Here is a 26,606-nt window from a genome sequence, read left to right as displayed (position 1 = left end):
TCATCTGAACGAGAGGCGGACCAAAGCGCAGCGTGGTTGTTTTGATTCATGTTTTAATCAATCCCTTCACATGAACAAACTAACAAAAACAAGAAATGTGAAAACTCAAAACAGTCCTATCTGGTGCAAACACAGAGACAGGAACAATCACCCACAAACACACAGTGAAACCCAGGCTACCTAAGTATGATTCTCAATCAGAGACAACTAATGACACCTGCCTCTGATTGAGAACCATACTAGGCCGAAACATAGAAATACCCAAATCATAGAAAAACAAACATAGACTGCCCACCCCAACACACACCCTGACCATACTAAATAATGACAAAACAAAGGAAATAAAGGTCAGAACGTGACAGTATGTCACTACTCCCTATGTGTGTGCTCACACTCTATGTGTATATTGTTATCACGATGTGTGTTTCTCCTTTCTGGAATCTTTATCTATAGAGGTGCATTTATTGGACATTAAATCTTACCCGTACAACTAGAAGCTATTTCCCAGAGGTCGTAAAGCTCTTGTTAACAACCTATTTTCTGTTGTGTCAGAGGACTTTTAAGTTAATATCTTGGAACTTACTCCGCTATATTAGGCTTCCCTCTCTCCTTTCTGGAATCTATTTCAGTGTTGTCTTTTGAATTGGTTGGGTTATCCTGTTCGCATAGAATTACCATCTATTTCACAAAAACAAACCCAGTTTTATCCTCGCCGTATGTCAACCAGTTTCATGAGGACTTTATTTAGGTATGTCTTTTGAATTTGATCTATGGCTAATTTACTACATGTTAATTAACCATTTAAGTTATCCTATTTGTACAAAATCACCGTCCTATTTAAATCCCTGCGTTAACAAACCTTGCAGGCCGTCACTAAGTCGGCCAGATCTATTAAGCTATCTTTATTTATGGTAGCACACCTTACCTCAGGTCATTTCGGACCTGCACAACTGTCGACGTACACAAGGTCACGCTTGGTGAATCTGTTTAGAATGATTAAGCTTCTATTGTTGCTAAATTCTAAATATTTTACAACATCAAATCAAAGATATCTTAAATCATTCCCCCCTTAGAAGGATGGTTTTGTACAATGGGGGGGAGCGCTCTCGTGAAAAAACATTTTGACTATTGTAGCTGGGCCTCCTTGCTCTTCTTCTGCAGCAGCACTCCTCCTAGTCCGTAGGAAGATTCGCATCGGCTGACACCTTGATCTCTTTTTTGGGCCGTACAGGGCTAGCACAGGTGTGGGTGTCAGCTCCTCCTCCAGCTCTTTGATGGCTTTGACTTGGTCGGCGCCCCAGTACCAGTGGTTTTTCTTTGAGAGTAAGTCTCTGAGAAGTTTGTCCATTTCTCCAAACTGAGGGATGGACTTTCCCAGTTCGTTCACCATTCCTAGAAAACTCTGCAGCTCGCTAACGTTGGATGGCTGTGCCATCTCCTTGACAGCCTCTGACTTTGTCCGGTCGGACTGTACTGCTTTGTCGAATATAATGTGGCCAAGGAACTTCACTTCCTCCTTTGACAGGTCACATTTGTCCGTGTTCAGAGTTAAGCCAGCTTTTTCCATCTTCTGCAATGCGGCATGAAGTCTTGCATCATGCTCCTCCGGTGTTTAGCCCCAGACCAACACATCATCCATGTGACGGACCACACCTTCCAGGCCTTCAGTGACCTCTGTCACCATTACGTTCTGGAAGTGTTCAGGTGCTGAAGCTATACCAAAAGGTAGAAGATTGAAGTAGTAAAGTCCTAAAGGTGTGAGGAAGGTTGCTTGCTTAACTGACTCCACGGCTAGCGCTATCTGCCAGAAACCCATGTTCCTGTTGAACTTGCTGAAGATCTTCGCCCCAGCTATTGAGCCATGGGTCTGTTCGACCATGGGAAGTATGTATTTTTCTTTACACACTGACTCGTTGAGACTGGTGAAATCGACACATATCCGCACATCCCCGTTCTTCTTTGGGACAACCAACCAGTACGTGGGCTCCTCCGTGGGCTCTAGCTCTTTCTTAGCTTTTGGCAGCAATGTCAGAGGAATTTGTCGTGTCGTGAGTAGCGCTCTGCGGCAGGTTTCAGCTTGGTGGTATATGGTTGTTGTACTGAACCAAGACCGCTGCACAGTTTGGATAGCTTTCTTTCAGTGTCTGTAAACCACTGCTGTCGAGTCGAGCAACTAACACAAGCTTTCTGATAACTGGTCCGCCTAGTAAAGCTTTGTGTAGATCTCTGAGGACATCATACACATCCTCCAGTGTCTCCTTTTCTCCCTTTCATAGAACCATGTGATTCTGATCCCGTGCAGCGGCGCTCTTCCTGGTCCTAGCAGAGTTTTTATTGGTTTTTGCAGAGCTGGGTTGCTGGTTGATTGAACACATTGTCTGGGATAACAGTCACATCAAAACCAGTATCTATTTTGAATTTTACATTTCTGTCCATCACAAGAATGTCAATCATCCATGGGTCACCTCCTGCTTTTATTGTTCCTAGGAAAATGTTATCATCCTCTTCTTGAACCTAATTTACGGCTCTTGATGACACACACACACACATTGACAATGTCCCTTTTTCCCACAGGACAGACACACTACCTCATTAGCTGCACACTGTGCTCTTGGATGTGCAGGGATTTTGCCACAGTTTTGACACTGACTGCTTTTTCTCATTAGCATTAGCATTCTCATGCTGGATTTTCTGTTTCCACTGGCTGCCTTTCTGCATAACTCTATCCACTGAGCATGTCTTTTTTGTTTACTGTGTCACCTCGCAGGCAACTCTGCTGCTTTTTCACTTCTTCAGTTTGCTTTGCCATCTCAATAGTTCTCTTTAGCGTGAGATCTTTATCTAGCTGCATACGTTCTGACAGGCGCATGCCTGCTAACCCAACGACAATCCTGTCTTGAATTAGTTCATCATGCAAAAGTCCATAGTTGCAATACTCTACTAGGGCATATAAGGCTGTAAGAAAACAACCCACTGTTTAATTTACCCCAGTCTCCGCATGATAAAGCGTACTACTGATAGATCACATTATTTTTCACAATAATGAATGCATGAAATCCGTATCTTATTTGTCCATACTGTTTTTGCTTGAGTTCGTTTAGGTTTAGACCCCTCAAAACGTAATCTGCTTCGTCGCCCGTACAGTACATGAGTGTCTACCTGGTTCTCCTTGGTAGAAGTGGGAAGATTTACTTGCCTGACGAAAGCGCTCGAACATCCTAATCCATTTGGTCCATTCTTGAGGTTTAGAAAAATCTAACTGCTCCAGCGGCTGTATGCTAAATGTAGCACTTGGGCCTATATGAGCGAGTATCTGTGCCCCTCCCGCTGCACCATGCATGGGCTTCTGGCCTTTCCCCACTGCTACCGGTGGCTGCTCTGCTAGCTAATGTAAGAACTGTTCGTCAGGAGCTTCATGAAATGGGTTTCCATGGCCGGGCAGCTGCACACAAGACTAAGATCACCATGCACAATGCTAAGAATCGGCTGGAGTGGCATAAAGCTCGCCGCCATTGAACTCTTGAGCAGTGGAAACACATTTTCTGGAGGGATAAATCACTTCACCATCTGGCAGTCCAACGGACAAATCTGGATTTGGCGGATGGTAGGAGAACGTTACCTGCCCGAATGCATAGTGCTAACTGTAAAGTTTGGTGGAGGAATAATGGTCTGGGCCTGTTTTTCATGGTTCGGGCAAGGCCCCTTAGTTCTAGTGAAGGGAAATCTTACCGCTACAGCAAACAATGACATTCTAGACGATTCTGTGCTTCCAACTTTGTGGCAACAGTTTGGGGAAGGCCCTCCCTTGTTTCAACATGACAATGCCCCCGTGCACAAAGGGAGGTTCATATAATTTGTCGAGATCAGTATGGAAGAACTTGACTGGCCTGCACTGAGCCCTCACCTTAACCCCATTGAACACCTTTTGGGATGAATTGGAATGCCAACTGCGAGCCAGGCCTAATTGCCCAACATCAGTGCCCGACCTCACTAATGTTCTTGTGGCTGAATGGAAGCAAGTCCCCGCAGCAATGTTCCAACATCTAGTGTAAAGCCTTCCCAGAAGAGTGGAAGCTGTTATATCGGCAAAGGGGGGACCAACTCCAGATTAATGCCCATGATTTTGGAATGAGATGTTCGACAAGCAGGTGTCCACATACTTTTGGTCATGTAGTGTTTTATTAATTAAACAACCATTATTTAATTGTACTGCAGTTTTACTGCATCTTAAATGTAGGGCATTTTTGTAAGTGTATCCTGTATTATTGTGCATGTTTATCTTACATACTTCTAGCCTAGAACAAATGTTAGGGAAAAAAAAATTGCAAAAGCAATTATAGCATCTGAGATTCTCTAAATTAGGGACCATCTCTGATAGTCTCTGCGGTCCTATAGCTATCACAAATTTGTGATTTGAATGACCTTGCAAATTCCATGACTTTTAAAAAAAATGGTATTTCAACACCTGCCAAGTAAAAACCTCAAACTCAACTCATGAACAAACTCAACTCCTAAAATAGTTCAAATGGGTAAAGCTGAAGTGGACTCGGCCCGGGTACTTTTAGCCGGAGTCCAGAGTAATATGATTCTGACAGACTCGGAAATAGCTTGTCCTGCAGGAAGCCCTTCCCGAGTCCAGGCCGAGCCCCCCGAGTCTCGGATTATGCCTGAGCCCACAGTATGCCACGAGACCTTAACCCACGTTTGTGCGCTCTGCCAGCTGTTTGCCAAGTGTGATAAGATGAGTCATGTAAACCCTACTGAAAAATAACATTAATGGTTGTAGTGTCATATATGCAATGGGTGCATGGCCCACAAACAATATGCTCATGTTTATAGTGCATTGAGAAAGTATTCAGACCCCTTCTTTTTTTCCACATTTTGTTACGTTACAGCCTTACTCTAAAATGGATAAAACAAATGTTTCCTCATCAATCTACACACAATACCCCATAATGACAAATCAAAACAGGTTTTTAGAAATATTTGCTATTTTTTATTTTTTTTAAACTTATTTATGTAAGTATTCAGACCCTTTGATATGAGACTCGAAACTGAGCTTAGGTATGCATCCTGTTTCCATGGTTCATCCTTGAGATGTCTCTACAACTTGATTGGAGTCCACCTGTTGTAAATTGAATTGATTGGACATGATTTGGAAAGGCTCAAACCTGTCTATATAAGGTCCCACAGTTGACAGTGCATGTCAGAGCAAACACCTAGCCATGAGGTTGAAGGAATTGTCTGTAGCGCTCAGAGACATAATTTTGTCGAGGCACAGATCTGCAGCATTGAAGGTCCCCAAGAACACAGCGGCCTCCATCGTTCTTAAAAGGAAGAAGTTTGGATCCACCAAGACTCTTCCGAGAGCGGGCCGCCCGGCCAAGCTGAGCAATCGGGGGAGAAGGTCCTTGGTCAGGGAGGTAACCAAGAACCCAATTGTCATTGACAGAGCTCCAGAGTTCCTCTGTGGAGATAGGAGAATCTTCCAGAAGGACAACCATCTCTGCAGCACTCCAACAATCAGGCCTTTATGGTAGTGGCCAGCGGGATGCCACTCCTCAATAAAAGGCACACAACAGCCTGTGAGACACCTAAAGAACTCTGACCATTAAAAACAAGGGTCATATCTGGAGGAAACCTGGCACCATCCCTACGGTGAAGCATGGTGGTGGCAGCATCATGCTGTGGGGATGTTTTTCAGCGGCAGGGACCGGGAGACTAGTCAGGATTGAAGGAAAGATGAACGGAGCAAAGTATAGAGAGATCCTTGATGAAAACCTGCTCTAGAGCGCTCAGGACCTCAGACTGGGGTGAAGGTTCACCTTCAAACAGGATAACGACCCTAAGCACACAGCAAAGACAATGCAGGAGTGGCTTTGGAACAAGTCTCTGAATGTCAATGAGTGGCCCAGCCAGAGCCCAGACTTGAACCCGATCAAACATCTCTGGAGAGACCTAAATATAGCTGTGCAGCGACGCTCCCCATCCAACTTGACAGAGGTTGAGAGGATCTGCAGAGAAAATGGGAGTAACTCCCCAAATACAGGTGTACCAAGCTTGTAGCGTCATACCCAAGAAGGCTTGAGGCTGTAACTGCTGCTAAAGGTGCTTCAGCAAAGTACTGAGTAGAGGGTCTGAATAGTTATGTAAAAGGGACATTTCAGTTTCATTTTAATTAATTTTTTTAGAAATTTCTAAAAACTGTTTTTGCTTTGTCATTATGGGGTATTGTGTGTAGATTGATGGGGGGGGGGGGGGGGGGGGGGGGAACAATTTAATCAATTTTAGAGTAAGGCTGTAAAGTAACAAAATGTGGAAAAAGTGAAGGGGTCTGAATACTTTCCAAATGCACTGTATATAGATTGTCTATTAATTTAGTAGCATTTAGATAAGTGGTAATCAGTTCAACCAAAAAACAGATGTCAACCAAAATAAGATGAATGAAAAATACTAATTAATCTGGTTTTAAGATTTCAAGATTTACAATAAAAGACTCCTTTATCACATCGTATGCCCACTGTGATTGATCCAAGTCGGAAGCTATAGTAATTAACTGCAATTTGTGAGTCACACCAGAGAGGAAGAGGCGAAGCATGAGGGATAACTAGGCCCAAAATCTGTCTTCTCCAGCAGGTGGCGTTTTTTCTTTGGCACATGACATGGAGTATAGGGAGTGGATTAGCAGGGCTCGACAGACAGGGCTGCTTGCTGGCCCAGCAACATCTGCGGAGCTCACCGGGCCAGTTAATCAAGCTTTCATATGGCCCACTTTGGCTAGTACATTTCAAACTCCAAGACAGTAAAAAAAATGTTTACACACTGAACAAAAATATAAACGCAACATGTTCAAAGATTTTACTTAGTTATAATTCTTATAAAGAAATCAGTCAATTTAAATAAATTCATTAGGCCATAATCTATGGATTTCACATGACTGGGAAGACACATATTCATCTGTTGGTCACAGATACCTTAAAAAAAAGGTAGGGGCGTGGATCACAAAACCAGTCAGTATCTGGTGTGAACACGATTTGCCTCATGCAGCGCGACACATCTCCTTCACATAGAGTTAATCAGGCTGTTGATTGTGGCCTGTGGAATGTTGTCCCACTCCTCTTCAATGGCTGTGTGAAGTTGCTCGATATTGGCGGGAACTGGAACATGCTGTCGTACACGTCGATCCAGAGCATCCCAAACATGCTCAATGGGTGACATGTGTAACGATGTACGCTGAGAGTCGGGAAGCAAGTTCCGGGAGTGAATACATTTATTTAATAAATGAGCAAAACAAGAAACACGAACAGCGCACCGACATGAAACAGCAACCGAAACAATGGCAGGTAATTAAGGAGGTGATGGAGTCCAGGTGAGTCTCATTATGTGCGTAACGCTGGTGACAGGTGTGCGCCATAATGAGCAGCCTGGTGACCTAGAGGCCGGAGAGGGAGCACACGTGACAACATGTCTGAGTATGCAGGCCATGGAAGAACTGGGACATTTTCAGCTTCCAGGAATGGTGTACAGTCGTGGCCAAAAGTTTTGAGAATAACACAAATATTAATTTCCACAAAGTTTGCTGCTTCAGTGTCTTTAGATATTTTTGTCAGATGTTACTACGGAATACAATTACAAGCATTTAATAAGGGTCAAAGGCTTTTGTTGACAATAACATGAAGTTGATGCAAAGAGTCAATATTTGCAGTGTTGACCATTCTTTTTCAAGACCTCTGCAATCTGCCCTGGCATGCTGTCAATTAACTTCTGGGCCACATTCTGACTGATGGCAGCCCATTCTTGCATAATCAATGCTTGGAGTTTGTCAGAATTTGTGGGGTTTTGTTTCTCCACCCGCCTCTTGAGGATTGACCACAAGTTTTCAATGGGATTAAGGTCTGGGGAGTTTCCTGGCCATGCTCCATCATGCTAGAAAAGGCATTGTTCGTCACCAAACTGTTCCTGGATGGTTGGGAGAAGTTGCTCTCGGAGGATGTGTTGGTACCATTCTTTATTCATGGCTGCGTTCTTAGGCAAAATTGTGAGTGAGCCCACTCCCTTGGCTGAGAAGCTACCCCACACATGAATGGTCTCAGGATGCTTTACTGTTGGCATGACACAGGACTGATGGTAGCGCTCACCTTGTCTTCTCCGGACAAGCTTTTTTCCGGATGCCCCAAACATTTGGAAAGGGGATTCATCAGAGAAAATGACTTTACCCCAGTCCTCAGCAGTCCAATCCATGTACCTTTTGCAGAATATCAGTCTGACCCTGATGTTTTTCCTAGAGAGAAGGGGCTTCTTTGCTGCCCTTCTTGAAACCAGGCCATCCTCCAAAAGTCTTCGCCTCACTATGCGTGCAGATGCACTCACACCTGAATGCTGCCATTCCTGAGCAAGCTCTGTACTGGTGGTGCCCCGATCCCGCAGCTGAATCAACTTTAGGAGACGGTCCTGGTGCTTGCTGGACTTTCTTGGGCGCCCTGAAGCTTTCTTCACAACAATTGGTCAGGGCGTGAGTTGGGTGGGTTGTCTATGTTAGTTTTTCTATGATTTTCTATTTCTGTGTTTGGCCTGATATGGTTCTCAATCAGAGGCAGCTGTCAATCGTTGTCCCTGATTGAGAACCCTATTTAGGTAGCCTGTTTTCTATTGTGTTTTGTGGCCGTTGCGCATGATTCTTGACCCAAGCAAGTCTCTTCTTCTTAATGATGTCCTTTAGTAGAGGTTTCAGCAATTTGACAATGAAGGCCTGATTCACGCAGTCTCCTCTGAACAGTTGATGTTGAGATGTGTCTGTTACTTGATCTCTGTGAAGCATTTATTTGGGCTGCAAATATATCCTCTACAGCAGAGGTAACTCTTGGTCTTCTTTTCCTGTGGCGGTCCTCATGAGAGCCAGTTATATCATAGTGCTTGATGGTTTTTGCAACTGCACTTGAAACTTTCAAAGTTCTTGACATTTTCCAGATTGACTGACCTTCATGTCTTAAAGTAATGATGGACTGTTGTTTCTCTTTGCTTATTTGAGCTGTTCTTGCCATAATACGGACTTGGTCTTTTACCAAATAGGGCCATCTTCTGTATACCACCCCTACCTTGTCACAACACAAGTGATTGGTACTGTATGTACTGTATAAAGATAATTAAACTGTAAGACTGACATTCTCAACACAACCTGCCATTGGATACAAATGATAAAAATGTATGCATGGGAAATGATATTAACCACCTACTTTTCAGTTCTATAGAACAGTTTTGAAATGTGTTTTGTGTTCTTCGCTATTGGACTGAATTGTTAAAATGACCAAAGTGTGAGCCTATCTGATGTATTGGGGACTAAACTAAATGTTCTCATGGTATTTCACATAAAACTTTGATTTTGCATGAATGACTCAGGGGTGTGTGAAGATGTGTGAAACCCAAATGAATGCACAGTAAAGGGTTCTGAATATAAGATAGGGGGCATTACAAGTGTTATCAGTTTAGAGTTTTGCGGATACATTTTTTTACCACATCACACATTGCGAAAATGGAATGATGCTTCTAAAATAGTAGTAACATGTTGAACATACCTGCTTCTCTGTCATGTAAAGGTTAGTCTGTTCATAATATCACAACTATCTGCAACAGTCAGAATTTTGCTCCCTCCTGAAAATAACACATTATTAATCAATAAAATGTTTCTATAAAGCCCAGTCAAATACCCTGCAAAAGCAGACAGGCACCATCCAACCCAAACCTACAAAACATCATCATCATCATCCAGAGCTGGAGAGTGGAGGTGCATTTTGGACCCAGCAGGGGGCACTGTAGCCGTGGAAGTACTGGACTGTAGTATGGGATCAGGATACTGCTTTGTTATATCAACCACTCATTCCCCCCCAGAATCATTACTGAGGAGAGTGGAAGCAGAAATGTTCTGGTATATTACCAGGGAAATGGAGGAGAAGGCAAAATGTACCCTCCATCTCATCTACTCAGTGGGATACTGGAATGTTTGACATTGCAGTGAGTGACCTTGTTAGATGGATTGAAATTGACATTAAGGGGAATACAATTTTTACATTGATTTATATGGCTCAATTGAGCTTTTCTCTTATCATTATATATACAAACATATGCAACTTAGCAGGCAGTTTCATCCAAAGCGAAGTATAGTTTAGTGAGTAGGCTACATACATTTGTTGTATGTGTAGCCTATGTGATCCCTGTTGGAATTGAATCATCTAGTGGTATGACATCTACCTTCTAACAGATCAGTGTTGAGGCAACCCTGTCAGTTCCCTTATCATGTATATGTGATCATAATGCAACTGAAATACATTTCCACAATGCTCAAAGGGCTCACCAGACCCATCCTGCGTATAGCCTACCTGTTGTGAATAATAAGAATAATGGTGAGGACGCTGCTTTATCTTTGTGAAGGCTATATCTTTTGATGTGCAGGCTTGACCAACATGCATTCATTACAGACAGCTGCTGCTGATGTTTTTTTTATGTTAAAACGGGATTAATTTTCTCCCCCGTTATTTTTTGTTGTTCTTTCTGCCTCTGTGGACGGGCCCAGTGAGAGTGGTGGATGATGTCAGAAATTAGGTTAAAACCTCTTTATTCCTCTGACCCGGTGGGGTAGCAGAAGCCTTTCACAGATAAGCGTCTCTGATGGTCTTTTTTTCCTTCACTCTGTTCTGTGGTGCACATTATTCCCAAGTTTCTCTCTGCCTCTTGCTCTCTCCCTTTCACCCCCCCTCCCTCACTCTCTCTCTCTCTCTCTCTCTCTCTCTCTCTCTCTCTCTCTCTCTCTCTGCCTCTCTCTCTTTCACTCTCTTTCTGCCTCCTGCTCTCTCCCTTTCACCCCCCCCCCCCTCTCTCTCTCTCTGCCTCTCTCTCTCCCTCTCTCTCTGCCTCTCTCTATCACTCTCTCTCTCTGCCTCTCTCTCTTTCACTCTCTATCTGCCTCTCTCTCTTGTTCTCTTTCTATCTCGCTCACTTTCGTCCCAAAGATTATCTGCAAATGCACTGCCACAAAGCTACAATCCTCTTGACTCCAAGGCTGTTTTCATCCGAGGTTCTCCTCTGTCCGCTCAGTATTTCATGATACTTTACTGTAATAACTTCCCTGTTAAAAAACATTCCATGGCTAGTTTTGTCTGTCGTGACTGTTTTCTGCTTGCAACAGCATTGTCCCAACACTTGAATAATTATTGGGTTTTGTATTTGTATATCAGGAATATGTTTGTGTCTGTGTGGGAGGATGTGTGTGTGTGTGTGTTGGCTACTGTTGTTTTTTTAAATGCCAATGTCAGGTCTCATTAGCTAGGAATGCTGATCCATCCTTTAAAGGAGGTTAAATGCTCATCTCAAGCTTAGAGGTGCTAACCTTCTCTCTTCCTCCCTCTTTCTCTCTATCTCCTTCCTCCTCCCTCTTTTTTCCATCCCTTTCTCAATCTCACTTCTTATCTCTCCATCCCCCTCTCCCTTCCTTTCTCCATCTCACTTCTTATCTCTCCATCCCCCTCTCCCTTCCTTTCTCCATCTCACTTCTTATCTCTCCACCCCCCTCTCCCTTCCTTTCTCCATCTCACTTCTTATCTCTCCATCCCCCTCTCCCTTCCTTTCTCCATCTCACTTCTTATCTCTCCATCCCCCTCTCCCTTCCTTTCTCCATCTCACTTCTTATCTCTCCATCCCCCTCTCCCTTCCTTTCTCCATCTCACTTCTTATCTCTCCACCCCCCTCTCCCTTCCTTTCTCCATCTCACTTCTTATCTCTCCATCCCCCTCTCCCTTCCTTTCTCCATCTCACTTATCTCCCCACCCCGCTCCCTTCCTTTCTCCATCTCACTTCTTATCTCTCCACCCCCCTCTCCCTTCCTTTCTCCATCTCACTTCTTATCTCTCCATCCCCCTCTCCCTTCCTTTCTCCATCTCACTTATCTCCCCACCCCGCTCCCTTCCTTTCTCCATCTCACTTCTTATCTCCCCACCCCCCTCTCCCTTCCTTTCTCCATCTCACTTCTTATCTCCCCACCCCCCTCTCCCTTCCTTTCTCCATCTCACTTCTTATCTCTCCACCCCCCTCTCCCTTCCTTTTTCCATCTCACTTATCTCCCCACCCCGCTCCCTTCCTTTCTCCATCTCACTTCTTATCTCTCCATCCCCCTCTCCCTTCCTTTCTCCATCTCACTTCTTATCTCTCCATCCCCCTCTCCCTTCCTTTCTCCATCTCACTTCTTATCTCTCCATCCCCCTCTCCCTTCCTTTCTCCATCTCACTTATCTCCCCACCCCGCTCCCTTTCTCCATCTCACTTCTTATCTCTCCATCCCCCTCTCCCTTCCTTTCTCCATCTCACTTATCTCCCCACCCCGCTCCCTTCCTTTCTCCATCTCACTTCTTATCTCTCCACCCCCCTCTCCCTTCCTTTTTCCATCTCACTTCTTATCTCTCATCCCCCTCTCCCTTCCTTTCTCCATCTCACTTCTTATCTCTCCATCCCCCTCTCCCTTCCTTTCTCCATCTCTCTTCCCTCCTCTCACTCCTCTCTCTCACCTACCTATTTCCTCTCTCCCCCTCTCTCTTCTTCCCCTCCCTTTATCCCCCCCCCCCTCTCTCTCCTTCTCTCTGGGTCTGGGAGTATATGTGCTCACCTGTGAGTGGAAAAAAGAGAGAAGAGAATCCCCTCAGTGAGACCTCTTGTGATTGGAGGAGGAGAACCCTTTCAGTGTTGGGCTTTCTTTCATTTGTGCGGGGAATTCTTTGATGTTACGCGGATACCATTTGAGACCACTGAATCAAATGAGGATTTGCAATTTATGTTCCAGATGAATTTTTTCCTCCCTCCCCTCCCCTAACTGTCTTTTGACTGTGTTATTGGAACGTTTCTTGTTTTCATCTCCAAACCACAGTTCTATTTTCTACTCAAACCAATTTTAGAATTCACTTCTTGTGGTGCCCTTCACATTTGATCTGGTTCTGCAGTAAGTAAAAGCATCACAATAAACTTTATAGGCTATGTCAATTGTATCCTCTTCATGCCTTGGCAACAATAGCCTTCTGATAGAGGCGTTTAGTGATCCACTTAGCCACAGACCAATAAGACGTTGGCAGCCACTTGAAATGAATTGAGCCATGCCTTTACCTCTCTTGATAAGTCCTGACTGCTGCATCTCCAGCCAGCCCCTTCCCAGCCCCATGCATGGATGATTAGGTCAGGCCTGTAGAATGGACCAGCCAGTGAAATAGCAGAAGCTGACGTTCCACATTTGAGCTGGAGATGGAGTATGGACAGCCTTTTCTTGACCTACTCAGTGGCCTTGTAGTTAGAGTGTCTGCCCTGACGTCGGAAGGTTGGGAGCTCAGAACCCGGTTGAGTCACACCAAAGACTGTATAAATGGGACCCATTGCGTCACTGCTTGGCACCCAGCATTAAGGGCATACTGTAAGTTGGGGTTAAGGCCCTGTGATAGACCAGTGTCCTGTTCAGGGTGGTGTACTGTACATCAAGCTGACTCACACTACAGGGGATAGGCTCCTGTGAGCCATCCTGGCTTGCTCGTGCAAGACTACTTTACTTTTCTTCTCCAGGGAGCCTATCTCTATCTACTCAATGTTTCATGGCTTTATTTCCTCCGCAGCCCTTCTGTCATCTGAGGTTTTCTGCTCTCTCTGACAGGGCAGGACGGAGGTGTGTGTGTGATCATTGCTTGCTCATATACACGCAGACCTGAGGTGTGACTCGAGCGATAATGGTGTGTACACACACACACTCACTATCCCAGGATAGTCATTTCTACAGACAATATTGCCGTAGACAATATAGACTCACACGACACGCTCACACACACACATGCACACAATGCAAGGCAACATTGTTGCACATGGCTGAGACATGTTGACTAATCACAACGCGTGCACACTCCAGCCTAAGTCATCATAAGCACAGTACACACACTTCCTCCCAGAGCTTTAGCCAGCTGATAGCCATCTCTGTGTTTTTTATGACAGTGTGACTGACGACCAGTGATGACTGATAATCTACGAGCTCTCTGACAAACTAGCTTACCACCTAAACATGTCCAATAACAACACAGATGTTTGCTTTTGGTGTGCCCTACTGAACATATTCCTGATGTTAATCCACAAGTCTAAACAAACATGCAAAGAAGCTTCCGATTGTTTCTGAAGTGCCTTAGCCCCAAATGTATTGCTCCAGAGACCTGTGCAAGGTAGAGTGGCTACGAGAGTGACAAGGACTGCACCTCACATCTAACTAGTGAGTGAGTTGACCCCGTATTATGTTTGTCACTATGGTTACCACCCCTGGGTACCTTCAGATGAAGATGTGATGTTGATGCGGATGTTGGTGGTGGTTTGCCCTCCGGCCCCTCTCCTCTGTGTGTGTCAGCCCCAGAACCCTCATCACGCTTCCCCAGACCTCTGTCACTTACCCCGGGGACTCGCCAGCCAGCCAGGTGAGAAAAGCACGCAACAGGAATAAAAATGACTATGACCTATTTATGTGTGTGTGTGTGTGTGTGTGTGTGTGTGTGTGTGTGTGTGTGTGTGTGTGTGTTCGGTCCCTGGAGCAAGGTTGTTTGGTTATAATGGATTTTTGTTATTTTCTTCTCTATATGCTGTGTTTTCAACAAAGACCTTTCACACCGACGAGCAGATGTGTCTGTATATTTTAAAAAGCAGTAGTACAGCAGCGTCCTGTTGGGTTGTTGGTCACTGCCCTGACAGGACAGAGAATTCAGGGCTGACATCAGGTGTGCACTTGAGATTGTTAGGCTCTTGGTAAGTTAGCTCTCTGAGACTGGACTGTCTCTCTGGACGCCTAGGGGGATTGAATGCTATATGACTGTCATTCCCAACCTTTTTCTGTTACTGTATTACCAACTGAATTTAGCTCTGCCTGGAGTAGCCCTGGAGTAGCCCTGGAGAAGCCCTGGAGTAGCCCTGGAGAAGCCCTGGAGAAGCCCTGGAGTAGCCCTGGAGAAGCCCTGGAGTAGCCCTGGAGTAGCCCTGGAGTACCCCTGGAGTAGCCCTGGAGTACCCCTGGAGTAGCCCTGGAGAAGCCCTGGAGTAGCCCTGGAGAAGCCCTGGAGAAGCCCTGGAGTAGCCCTGGAGTACCCCATCATGTACATTTTACCAGTAGGCCTATGGTCTCATGAGTCTTCTCAAGTACCTCTTGTGGATAGTCCAAGTACAGGGGTCCTAGAACCCCTGGTTGGGAAACACTGCTACATGACAAGGCTGTTAATGACACACCAAATTAAAGGGCACATTCCAGGTTGTCGTCATTGCAGTCGTGATGCCCAATTTGTCAGATCTCACAACACATAGAGAAGTGTTCAACATCTCTGCAACCACATTAATATGAAATAGAAGATATCTTCTTCTGGGATTGCAATGACGACAACCTGGAACACCACCAAAGAAGACGCAAAATACTCAAAGAGTATTATTCTGTAGCATTTCAATGTTGCCGCCCTGACCTCCTGCTGTTATTTATATTTCTCCTCAACCGCGAAACACACAACAGTTTAATTACAATAATTAATCGGCATACAGTCAATTAACGAACTTGACAGAGAGAGACACAGAGATAGAGAGAGAGTAGCGTTCAGGAGCATGCAACTTGGAGTCTAAAAATACCTTCATTGATATGTATCTGGAGTAAATCAAAGAGTACATGCCAAAAATGTCAGTTTTAAAGGGATGTGCTTTCACATTCTCTCTCTCTGTCTCTCTCTCTCTCTCTCTGTCTCTCTCTCTCTCTCTGTCTCTCTCTCTCTCTCTCTCTCTCTCTTTGTCTCTCTCTCTCTCTCTCTCTCTCTCTCTCTCTCAGCACTCAACTCATGCAGAGGGAAATGGATGGTGCTGATTTCGTTGGAGGCTATGGTAGGTTTAAAGGTGACCAGGAAGAAAAAATACCCCCCCCCCCCCCCCCCTCCCATGTCCTCCCCCGGAAGTGGGCTGGGTCTGGAGGATAGGAAGTGAGAGGGTTTGCAGGGGGTGGGAGGGTCTGGAGAATAGAAAGTAAGGGGGCATCTGTGTTTTTCTCTCTACAGAGACCACCTGAAGTGGTTTCAAACACGGTTTCTTTCTTACTATTGGAAATGTACTGTTTGAACACCTGCAAAAAGGTTTGAACAGATGTGTGGTTTTTAGGTGTTGGAAGAGAGTTTTTTTCTTTTTCACTTGTATTTATTTAACCTTTATTTATACAGGTCGCTCAATTAATAATACTATTCTCAATTTGATACCTTAATCACCTCGTAAGACACCACGTAAGACACCTCATAAGACACCACGTAAGACACCTCGTAAGACACCACGTAAGACACCACGTAAGGCCAAAATAGCCAGAACATGGCTACTTACCTTTATACCCATTCACAGTATTCAGCCACACATCCGTAAATAAAAAGAGACATCTGTTCGACACTCTCTCTAGGTGTGATAACATGATGGTACAGTCGGATGGGCTTTTGATAGGTTTCTAGGACTAGACAATCTGATGCAAGCAGACATTCTTGTTTCATCCCCGTCCTGCCCCCACTGAGAGCGTGTACAAGCCAATCGGGTGACAAAATAAAAATCAGTACAATAACTTCTTCTGCATTTAGCACTCACATTATGAATGGTTGTCAATGTGAGCTCAGACAGACAGTAGCCCAGAGAGCACCATCGGCATATCACATGAAAGTTACTCTAGCCTACATAGCCAGACCTGGGTTCAATTAATATTTGAAATAATTTAAAATGCTTAACCTGTGGTTGACTAAGCTCTACTGGCTTGATGTAGCAATATAACAGTCCCAAAACTGCTGACCCCACCCATATAGCACACCAGGCAGGCTAGAGCATACACTCAAAGTATTTGAAAGATTTCAAATAGTATTTGAACCCAGGTCTGCATGTAGCCGCCATGCTATGAGGCATGAGGCAATCTTTAGGTTTGCTTTTCTGACTGACATCCTACATAAGAAAAGTAGTTCCTCCAGAGTTATGCTGCCTCAGTTGTATCCACTTGAGAGCCCTGACATCAAGCCATTAAACTTTAACTTCCAGTGGTATCTTAGCCCTTCTGCTCCCAGATTAGCAGTTCAGTGCATTTCTGTGTCAGTTCACTGGGTTGAAATTCATTTCTCCACTAATTTAGTAATTGCACACGAAAGCCTTTTTATCTATGTGTTGGATAAGCCTTGGTAGAAGCATCAGCCAGACAGTCACTACTATTACCTCCAGTTAGGCTATTATGTTTATTACTATCACATTGCTTCAGAACACGGCCTATGACATATCTGGCCTCACATGCAGGCTGCTCCACACATCGCCAAGACAATTATAATACTGAACAAATGTCTTTTTTAAATATCTTTTATTTTATTTTTTATTATTAAACCAAGACCCTGCAAAATGTGTCCCAACACCAAGTGTGTCCACAACCTGTAGAAATTGGGCCAACACCAAGCTTAATGTTAGTGCTAGAGCTGCAGCCTGCTCTCTCCATTGTAGCTAAGCTGCTTTCACTAGTCTCTGATATGTAGGACCTTCCCACCTCTCACAGTGTTATAACTGTGTGTATACGTGCATGTGTGCGTGAGTAGCTGGCTAGTGCTAATTGCAGTGGGTGGCGTCTGCAGCAGAGTGGGGGTGTTTACAGTGTGGGGGTAAGGGGGGCAGGATGTGATGTGATGAGGACGTAGCAGGGTGATGAGTGACTATCCATCCCACAATCTCTCTTTCTCTTTGTGTCTCTTCCCCTTTCTCTCTCTCGCTCTCTCTCTGTGTGCTTGGAGGCCGGAGGAGAGTGACTCAGTGTGTGTCCCCAGTAGCGTCCCCTTTCCTCCACTCTCCTGTCCCCTGCTCTGCGAGTGTGTGACAGACTCCCATAGAGACGTTGCCTGGCGTGGGACGGCTGGATGCTGTCTCCTGGATAGACATGACATCCCTGACATGGCTGCCTTGCCTGCCTCTCGGCGAGATGCCAGTCTGCTGCGGCCCGTCCGGGCATCATTTGGGCATTTACCAGCCAGCACAACATTGCCTGGTTTAGTGAGTCCTCTCCTCACAGTCTCAGACACTCAGCATGGTGTTGTGACACTGTCACTGGCTGATGTTACGCTCATTTGTCAGTTGGTTGCGACGTGTAATGTTTGTTGTGCTGGTGTGGGACAGCTGGATGCAGTATCCTCACTGTGTCCTTTCATACATCCCTGCCTCAGCGCGACACAACAGCAGACTACTAGTGCTGATTAATCCTTTGGACACATTACAAACAACCTCCTCTTACTCATCTGCTTATTGTTCTGTCTAGTGTTTCTATTCCTCTTCCTCCAGCTGTTTGTCTCCAGTATCTTCAGAGGGTATTTGTAATCGTCTGGAGTCCTGTAGTTGATAATCCTCCTGCTGCTGCAGTGCTGAATCTCTGCTCCAAGGTGGCATTACTGCAACATGACACCAGGTGTTGTGTCTGTTTCTGTTTATGCAGAGCCTCCTGTGCTGTTGCATCCCTAGACATCCCTAATCCTCGGCAACAACACACAATAGTTAATCCCATCAGAGTCTATTGTAGGGTGGGAATAAAGACACATGCTGGGGAAGGGAGTTATTGCTCTAAGGGCTGTTTGTCTGATGTTTTTAATGTGCTCTCACAGAGACAGACTTATCCTAGAAAGCTGGAGGTGGAGCACATACACTACCGTTCAAAGGTTTGGGGTCACAAAGAAATTTCCTTGTTTTTGAAAGAAAATCACATTTTGTTGTCCATTAAAATAACATCACGTTGATCAGAAATACAGTGTAGACATTGTTAATGTTGTAAATGACTATTGTAGCTGGAAACAGCTGGTTTTGAATGGAATATCTACATAGGCGTTCAGAGGCCCATTATCAGCAACCATCACTCCTGTGTTCCAATGGCACGCTCTGTTAGCTAATCCAAGCTAATGCGGATGCATTTGTGGGTTCGATTACAGACTCAAAATGTCCAGAAACAAATAACTTTCTTCTGAAACTCATCAGTCTATTCTTGTTCTGAGAAATGAAGGCTATTCCATGTGAGAAATTGCCAAGAAACTGAAGATCTCGTGCAACGCTGTGTACTATTCCCTTCACACAACATCGCAAACGGTCTCTAACCAGAATAGAAAGAGGAGTGGGAGGCCCCGGTGCACAACTGAGCAAAAGGACAAGTACAAGTACAAGTACTTCTAGGCAGAGTTCCTCTGTCCAGTGTCTGTGTTATTTTTCCCATCGTAATCTTTTATTTTTATTGGCCAGTCTGAGATATGGCTTTTTCTTTTCAACTCTGCCTAGAAGGCCAGAATCCCGCAGTCGCCTCTTCACTGTTGATGTTGAGACTGGTGTTTTGCGGGTACTATTTAATGAAGCTGCCATTTGAGGACTTACGAGGCATCTGCTTCTCAAACTAGACACTCTAAATTACTTGTCCTCTTGCTCAGTTGTGCACCGGGGCCTCCCACTCCTCTTTCTATTCTGTTTAAAGACCATTTGCGCTGTTCTGTGAAGGGAGTAGTATACAGCGTTGTACGAGATCTTCAGTTTATTGGCAATTTCTCACATGGAATAGCCTTCATTTCTCAGAACAAGAATAGACTGACGAGTGCCAGAAGAAAGTTCTTTGTTTCTGGCCATTTTGAGCCTGTAATTAGAACCCACTAACGCGGATTTTCCAGATACACAACTAGTCTAAAGAAGGCCAGTTTTATTGCTTCTTTAGTCATGACAACAGTTTTCAGCTGTGCTAACATAATTGCAAAATGTTTTTCTATTGATCAATTAGCCTTTTAAAATGATAAACTTGGATTAGCTAACACAACATGCCATTGGAACACAGGAGTGATGGTTGCTGGTAATGGGCCTCTGTACGCCTATTTAAATATTCTATAAAAAATCAGCCGTTTCCAGCTACTATAGTCATTTACAACATTAACAATGTCTAAACTGTATTTCTGATCAATTTGATGTTATTTTAATGGACAAAAACAAGGACATTTCTAAATGACCCCAAACTTTTGAACGGTAGTGTATACCACACACACACACACACACACACACTCACACACACACACACACATGCACACACACGTGCACACACACAGCTGGATCAATGCTAATGTAAGATAATCACACCCTGTTGTAATCAGTCCAAATATACACCACCAATTTACTCCCGAATGACTTCCTTTACCACTGACTCTCAGTGGTCATTTAATTTGAGTAAGCACTTTTTATATAACAGCATCCATGTTTTCCAATTTAGCATAGAAGAACATCATGGCTTGCAGTTGGAGTTTATGCCAGGCTAAATAGGACAACTCTCTCTGTCCTCAAAAGAGAGAAGGATGTGAAGAACGCCTCATAGTTTTGCTAGTTTGGTCCTTATGAACTATGGGTGGATGTAAGTGGGCGAAGGGACGGTTAGCAGTCACTGGTGGTTTACTGAGCCGCTGACGGTGTGTGTGCGCCAAGTCTGGCTGGCATCTCGTCTCGACCTTGCTTGACTGGACATGGTGGAGGAAGCCGCAGCACTAGCTGCACTAGCTACTATAAATAATAGCCTTACCGAATGGGGGACCATTAGCCACAGCAGTATTGTGTTTGATCTGATGGGGAATTTTGCGCCGGCCAGAGACAGTTCTGAGGAAGAACTTTTTACATTCATGCTTAACACACAGGCCTCGGAGCGAGTCGGGCGCCCAGAGAGTTGTAGATTGAAACTAGAGCTATGTCTCGTAAGGCTTCTGTTCTATGTCAAATGTTCTTGTAGTTCGACCCCATGTATTAGAAGGAGCATGAAGAGCATGGACCTGGGGTTGAGTGTTTGGGAAATGCTGCTTGAAGGGTTTTGCTACGAGCATCACAATAGTTACTATACCGTAGCTCTTAATAAAACTGAACTTGAAGATTGCCTCAAGGAGTTGAACGAATCAAGTACTGTGCAGAGCAGTGGAGCACCACAGTCTTGGGCAGCGAGACCCCAGACGTTTCCAACCAAAAGAGAATATTGCATTTATTGGAAAATATGTGTTGTGTCTCTCCCTCAAACAACATGTCCCCTCAAATAAAATCTTCTCTTTTTGTGAGGTGACTTTACCCAGGGGCCTATGGCCCTAATTACAGGACTGTAGTCTAGACTCCCCTCCACAGTATGAAAAGCCAATTTTTATGTTATTTTCATTTTCATAACCGACAGTACACTGTAATAAAAACATGGTGCTACAGAAGCTATGTAGAACCAGTGCGGGTTCAACAGCTCTCGCCATGTATGGCCCTCAAGAAGGGTCTAGCTATACAACCGCAAAGAAGCCTTATTTCTACTCTTTTATTTGTAGAGTGGAATATAGTGACTGTGAGAGGGAACGTGACAGACCAGGCTGTTGGCTGTAAATTACCTGGGTTATGAGGAGTCATAATGGGCTATCAACATAAAGGACTGATTAATCATTCAATCATAATTAACAAGTAGATGTAACTCATTTATGCCCTCTGTATAGCCACAGTATATTATACAATGATTCATATTCTATATTTCTACTATATATTCCCCTACAAAAAATACATGTTGCTATACTGAACTGAGACTCATATTCATCATCATACAGTTGTATTTTCTGTTGTTATTTGGGCTGCTAGTAGTTTATAATATAATATTAGTATTATATACACTTAGCATACAACACATTATGAACACCTGTTCTTTCCATGATATGGACTGACCAGGTGAATAGAGGTGAAAGATATGATCCCCTTATTGATCCCTTATTGTTAAATCCACTTTGATCAGTGTAGATGAAGGGGAGGATTGTTAAGCCTGGAGACAATTGAGACATGGATTGTGTATGTGTGCCATTCAGAGAGTGAATGGGCAAGACAAAATATTTAAGTGCCTTTGAACAGGGTATAGTAGTATGTGCCAGGTGCAATGATTTGTGTCAAGAACTGCAACGCTGCTGGGTTTTTCATGCTCAACAGTTTCCCGCGTGTGTATCAAGAATGGTCCACCACCCAAAGGACATCCAGCCAACTTGACACAACTATGGGAAGCATTGGAGTCAACAGCAGGGGGGAGGGGAGGGGGATCCTAATGTGTGGTATACTCAGTGTATTAATTATTATTAATATTATAATGTAATGATAGCGATGGTATCGGTAGCTGTGGTACTGTGATAATGCTGCTATTATTCCTTCACATAGTATTCCACAATAGGCTATTAGGGATATAGGTTTTTGAAGGATGAGGAGCCCATCTGTATTTACTGTTATCGTTAGTGGTAGTGATAGTAGTGATAGTGATTATACATTATACTGGCTATAGCCTCGTTAATACTATTCCTTCAGACACCACAAATACTCATTACACTATTCGTGTTAGTGCTTTCTGCAGGAGGCAGATGAGGTGAACAGTTTAACAGAAAGAGTGCTAAAATCTTTAAATAAATCAATTTTTTGACCCAGCAGCTAAATCTGACAGTCCAAGTTAGTCTTGAGTTACTGTTGTGGGTAGAGAGCATATGTTGGCTGGGAATCCGGAATGCAGATTGAGTCTCTAATTAGTTCAATGGTCCAAATGAGGTTACTGCAGTGAAGGAACAAGAGGTGTGTGTGTGTGCGTGCATTCCTGCGTGGGTGCATGTGTTATTCAGAAGAAGCGGGGCATTAAATGAGCGTAAAACATTCTGCACTGCTTCATTATGTAAAGAAATCAATAAGCTACAGCTAGTTCCATGCTCTCCCCTCCTCCAATCCTGTCTGCCTGTCTGCCTGTCTGCTTGTCTGCCTGTCTGCCGTGAACAGATAAACAACGATTGTTCTCCTCTGAAGTTCCACGACTAATTGTTTCTCTGGAGGATCCAACCTTTCTCTACTGTGGCAAAAGGAAATGTAATAATGTACCAATGTGTTACTGTTGTGTTGGTCTGAGAGAGGAGTATGCACTGGAGAAGTAACACATTTGTGTTATGGTTTCAGTTCACCTGAGCCACCGTGGATTTCAGAAAGGCTACATCACGCTCTCACAAACGTGACATGACACCTGTCAAGCCTGGGAGATGACTGGATGACTGTTTTGCGTCTCTGTTTCTGGTCCCCAGTGCACCAGCTGGCCTGGCCTCATTCCCCAGTCTGATGGAGAAGAGAAAAACAGAACATCAGAGGCTCTCTGTCGCTGTGTTCCTCTCTTCCTGTTTCCCTCTCTCTCCTTCCCTCTGTTTCTCGCTTCACTCTCCCACTCCCAGCTCTCTCTCTCTCTGTGTGTTTCTCACTGTAGTCTCTGTTTCCTTGTGTCCCTCTCATCTTGACCATGTAATATTAAAGTCAGAAGGGACAGGCCTGCTGTTTCCACTGAGGAACTTCTCTAAGCGGAGGAAAGAGACAGAACAAAAGAGGAAAAAGACAGAGAGAGAGAGAGAGAAAAGAGGAGGAAAGAGAGCGCGCGAGAGAGGAAAAGAGGAGGAAAGAGAGAGAGCGAGAGAGGAAAAGAGGAGGAAAGAGAGAGAGAGAGAGTGAGAGAGGAAAAGAGGAGGAAAGAGAGAGAGAGCGAGAGAGGAAAAGAGGAGGAAAGAGACAGAGAGCGAGAGAGGAAAAGAGGAGGAAAGAGAGAGAGAGAGTGAGAGAGGAAAAGAGGAGGAAAGAGACAGAGAGCGAGAGAGGAAAAGAGGAGGAAAGAGACAGAGCGAGAGAGGAAAAGAGGAGGAAAGAGACAGAGAGTGAGAGAGGAAAAGAGGAGGAAAGAGAGGGAGCGAGAGAGGAAAAGAGGAGGAAAGAGACAGAGAGCGAGAGAGGAAAAGAGGAGGAAAGAGAGAGAGCGAGAGTGGAAAAGAGGAGGAAAGAGACAGAGCGAGAGAGGAAAAGAGGAGGCAAGAGATAGAGAGTGAGAGAGGAAAAGAGGAGGAAAGAGAGAGAGAGTGAGAGAGGAAAAGAGGAGGAAAGAGACAGAGAGCGAGAGAGGAAAAGAGGAGGAAAGAGAGAGAGCGAGAGAGGAAAAGAGGAGGACAGAGACAGAGAGCAAGAGAAGAAAAGAGAAGGAAAGAGACAGAGAGTGAGAGAGGAAAAGAGGAGGAAAGAGAGAGAGCGAGAGAGGAAAAGAGGAGGAAAAAGAGAGAGAGCGAGAGAGGAAAAGAGGAGGAAAGAGACAGAGAGTGAGAGAGGAAAAGAGGAGGAAAGAGACAGAGAGCGAGAGAGGAAAAGAGGAGGAAAGAGACAGAGAGTGAGAGAGGAAAAGAGGAGGAAAGAGAGGGAGCGAGAGAGGAAAAGAGGAGGAAAGAGACAGAGAGCGAGAGAGGAAAAGAGGAGGAGAGAGAGAGAGCAAGAGAGGAAAAGAGGAGGACAGAGACAGAGAGCGAGAGAAGAAAAGAGAAGGAAAGAGACAGAGAGTGAGAGAGGAAAAGAGGAGGAAAAAGAGAGAGAGCGAGAGAGGAAAAGAAGAGGAAAGAGACAGAGAGTGAGAGAGGAAAAGAGGAGGAAAGAGGCAGAGAGCGAGAGAGGAAAAGAGGAGGAAAGAGACAGAGCGAGAGAGGAAAAGAAGAGGAAAGAGACAGAGAGCGAGAGAGGAAAAGTGTGGGAAAGAGAGAGAGAGTGAGAGAGGAAAAGAGGAAGAAAGAGACAGAGAGCGAGAGAGGAAAAGAGGAGGAAAGAGAGAGAGAGCGAGAGAGGAAAAGTGTGGGAAAGAGAGAGAGTGAGAGAGAAAAAGAGGAAGAAAGAGACAGAGAGCGAGAGAGGAAAAGAGGAGGAAAGAGAGAGAGCGAGAGAGGAAAAGAGGAGGAAAGAGAGAGAGCGAGGGAGGAAAAGAGGAGGAAAGAGACAGAGAGCGAGAGAGGAAAAGTGTGGGAAAGAGAGAGAGAGTGAGAGAGAAAAAGAGGAAGAAAGAGACAGAGAGCGAGAGAGGAAAAGAGGAGGAAAGAGAGAGAGCGAGAGAGGAAAAGAGGAGGAAAGAGAGAGAGTGAGAGAGAAAAAGAGGAGGAAAGAGAGAGAGTGAGAGAGGAAAAGAGGAGGAAAGAGAGGGAGCGAGAGAGGAAAAGAGGTGGAAAGAGACAGAGAGCGAGAGAGGAAAAGAGGAGGAAAGAGAGAGAGTGAGAGAGGAAAAGAGGAGGAAAGAGACAGAGAGTGAGAGAGGAAAAGAGGAGGAAAGAGAGGGAGCGAGAGAGGAAAAGAGGAGGAAAGAGACAGAGCGAGAGAGGAAAAGAGGAGGAAAGAGACAGAGAGTGAGAGAGGAAAAGAGGAGGAAAGAGAGGGTGCGAGAGAGGAAAAGAGGTGGAAAGAGACAGAGAGCGAGAGAGGAAAAGAGGAGGAAAGAGAGAGAGTGAGAGAGGAAAAGAGGAGGAAAGAGACAGAGAGTGAGAGAGGAAAAGAGGAGGAAAGAGACAGAGAGTGAGAGAGGAAAAGAGGAGGAAAGAAAGAGAGTGAGAGAGGAAAAGAGGAGGAAAGAGACAGAGAGTGAGAGAGGAAAAGAGGAGGAAAGAGACAGAGAGCGAGAGAGGAAAAGTGTGGGAAAGAGAGAGAGCGAGAGAGGAAAAGAGGAGGAAAGAGAGAGAGAGTGAGAGAGAAAAAGAGGAAGAAAGAGAGAGAGCGAGAGAGGAAAAGAGGAGGAAAGAGACAGAGCGAGAGAGGAAAAGAGGAGGAAAGAGACAGAGAGTGAGAGAGGAAAAGAGGAGGAAAGAGAGGGAGCGAGAGAGGAAAAGAGGTGGAAAGAGAGAGAGCAAGAGAGGAAAAGAGGAGGAAAGAGAGAGAGTGAGAGAGGAAAAGAGGAGGAAAGAGACAGAGAGCGAGAGAGGAAAAGAGGAGGAAAGAGACAGAGAGCGAGAGAGGAAAAGAGGAGGAAAGAGAGAGAGTGAGAGAGGAAAAGAGGAGGAAAGAGAGAGAGCGCGAGAGAGGAAAAGAGGAGGAAAGAGACAGAGAGTGAGAGAGGAAAAGAGGAGGAAAGAGAGAGAGTGAGAGAGGAAAAGAGGAGGAAAGAGACAGAGAGTGAGAGAGGAAAAGAGGAGGAAAGAGAGAGAGCGAGAGAGGAAAAGAGGAGGAAAGAGAGAGAGAGCGAGAGAGGAAAAGAGGAGGAAAGAGACAGAGAGTGAGAGAGGAAAAGAGGAGGGAAGAGAGAGAGAGCAAGAGAGGAAAAGAGGAGGAAAGAGAGAGAGAGCAAGAGAGGAAAAGAGGAGGAAAGAGAGAGAGCGAGAGAGGAAAAGAAGAGGAAAGAGAGAGAGCGAGAGAGGAAAAGAGGAGGAAAGAGACAGAGAGCGAGAGAGGAAAAGAGGAGGAAAGAGACAGAGAGTGAGAGAGGAAAAGAGGAGGAAAGAGAGAGAGAGAGCAAGAGAGGGCAAGAGAGGAAAAGAGGAGGAAAGAGAGAGAGCAAGATAGGAAAAGAGGAGGAAAGAGACAGATAGGGAGAGAGGAAAAGCGATGTCACACACATACAGCCTAGCCAGCCCAATGTGGTTCAACTACATCTCCCCTTTAGCCACATATTAATATTCACAAACTCTCAAATCCTCCTCCATCGCTGCATCCTCCAAACTGAACCCTGTGAATAACGATGGAGGCTATTAGTTTACAACAGAGTCAGGAAATACATCACTTTCTGTT

The 26,606-nt window shown here is 44.8% G+C and overlaps 1 pseudogene; it reads left to right on the top strand.

Annotated features, from left to right (window-relative positions):
• Positions 1 to 1,582: 1,582 nt before the first annotated feature.
• On the top strand, positions 1,583 to 26,346 carry LOC118965634 (annotated as a pseudogene).
• Positions 26,347 to 26,606: the final 260 nt, after the last annotated feature.

Source organism: Oncorhynchus mykiss, chromosome 8 (assembly GCF_013265735.2).
Source record: "Oncorhynchus mykiss isolate Arlee chromosome 8, USDA_OmykA_1.1, whole genome shotgun sequence".
NCBI lineage: Eukaryota > Metazoa > Chordata > Actinopteri > Salmoniformes > Salmonidae > Oncorhynchus > Oncorhynchus mykiss.
This window is presented reverse-complemented; position numbering and strand designations above follow the sequence as displayed.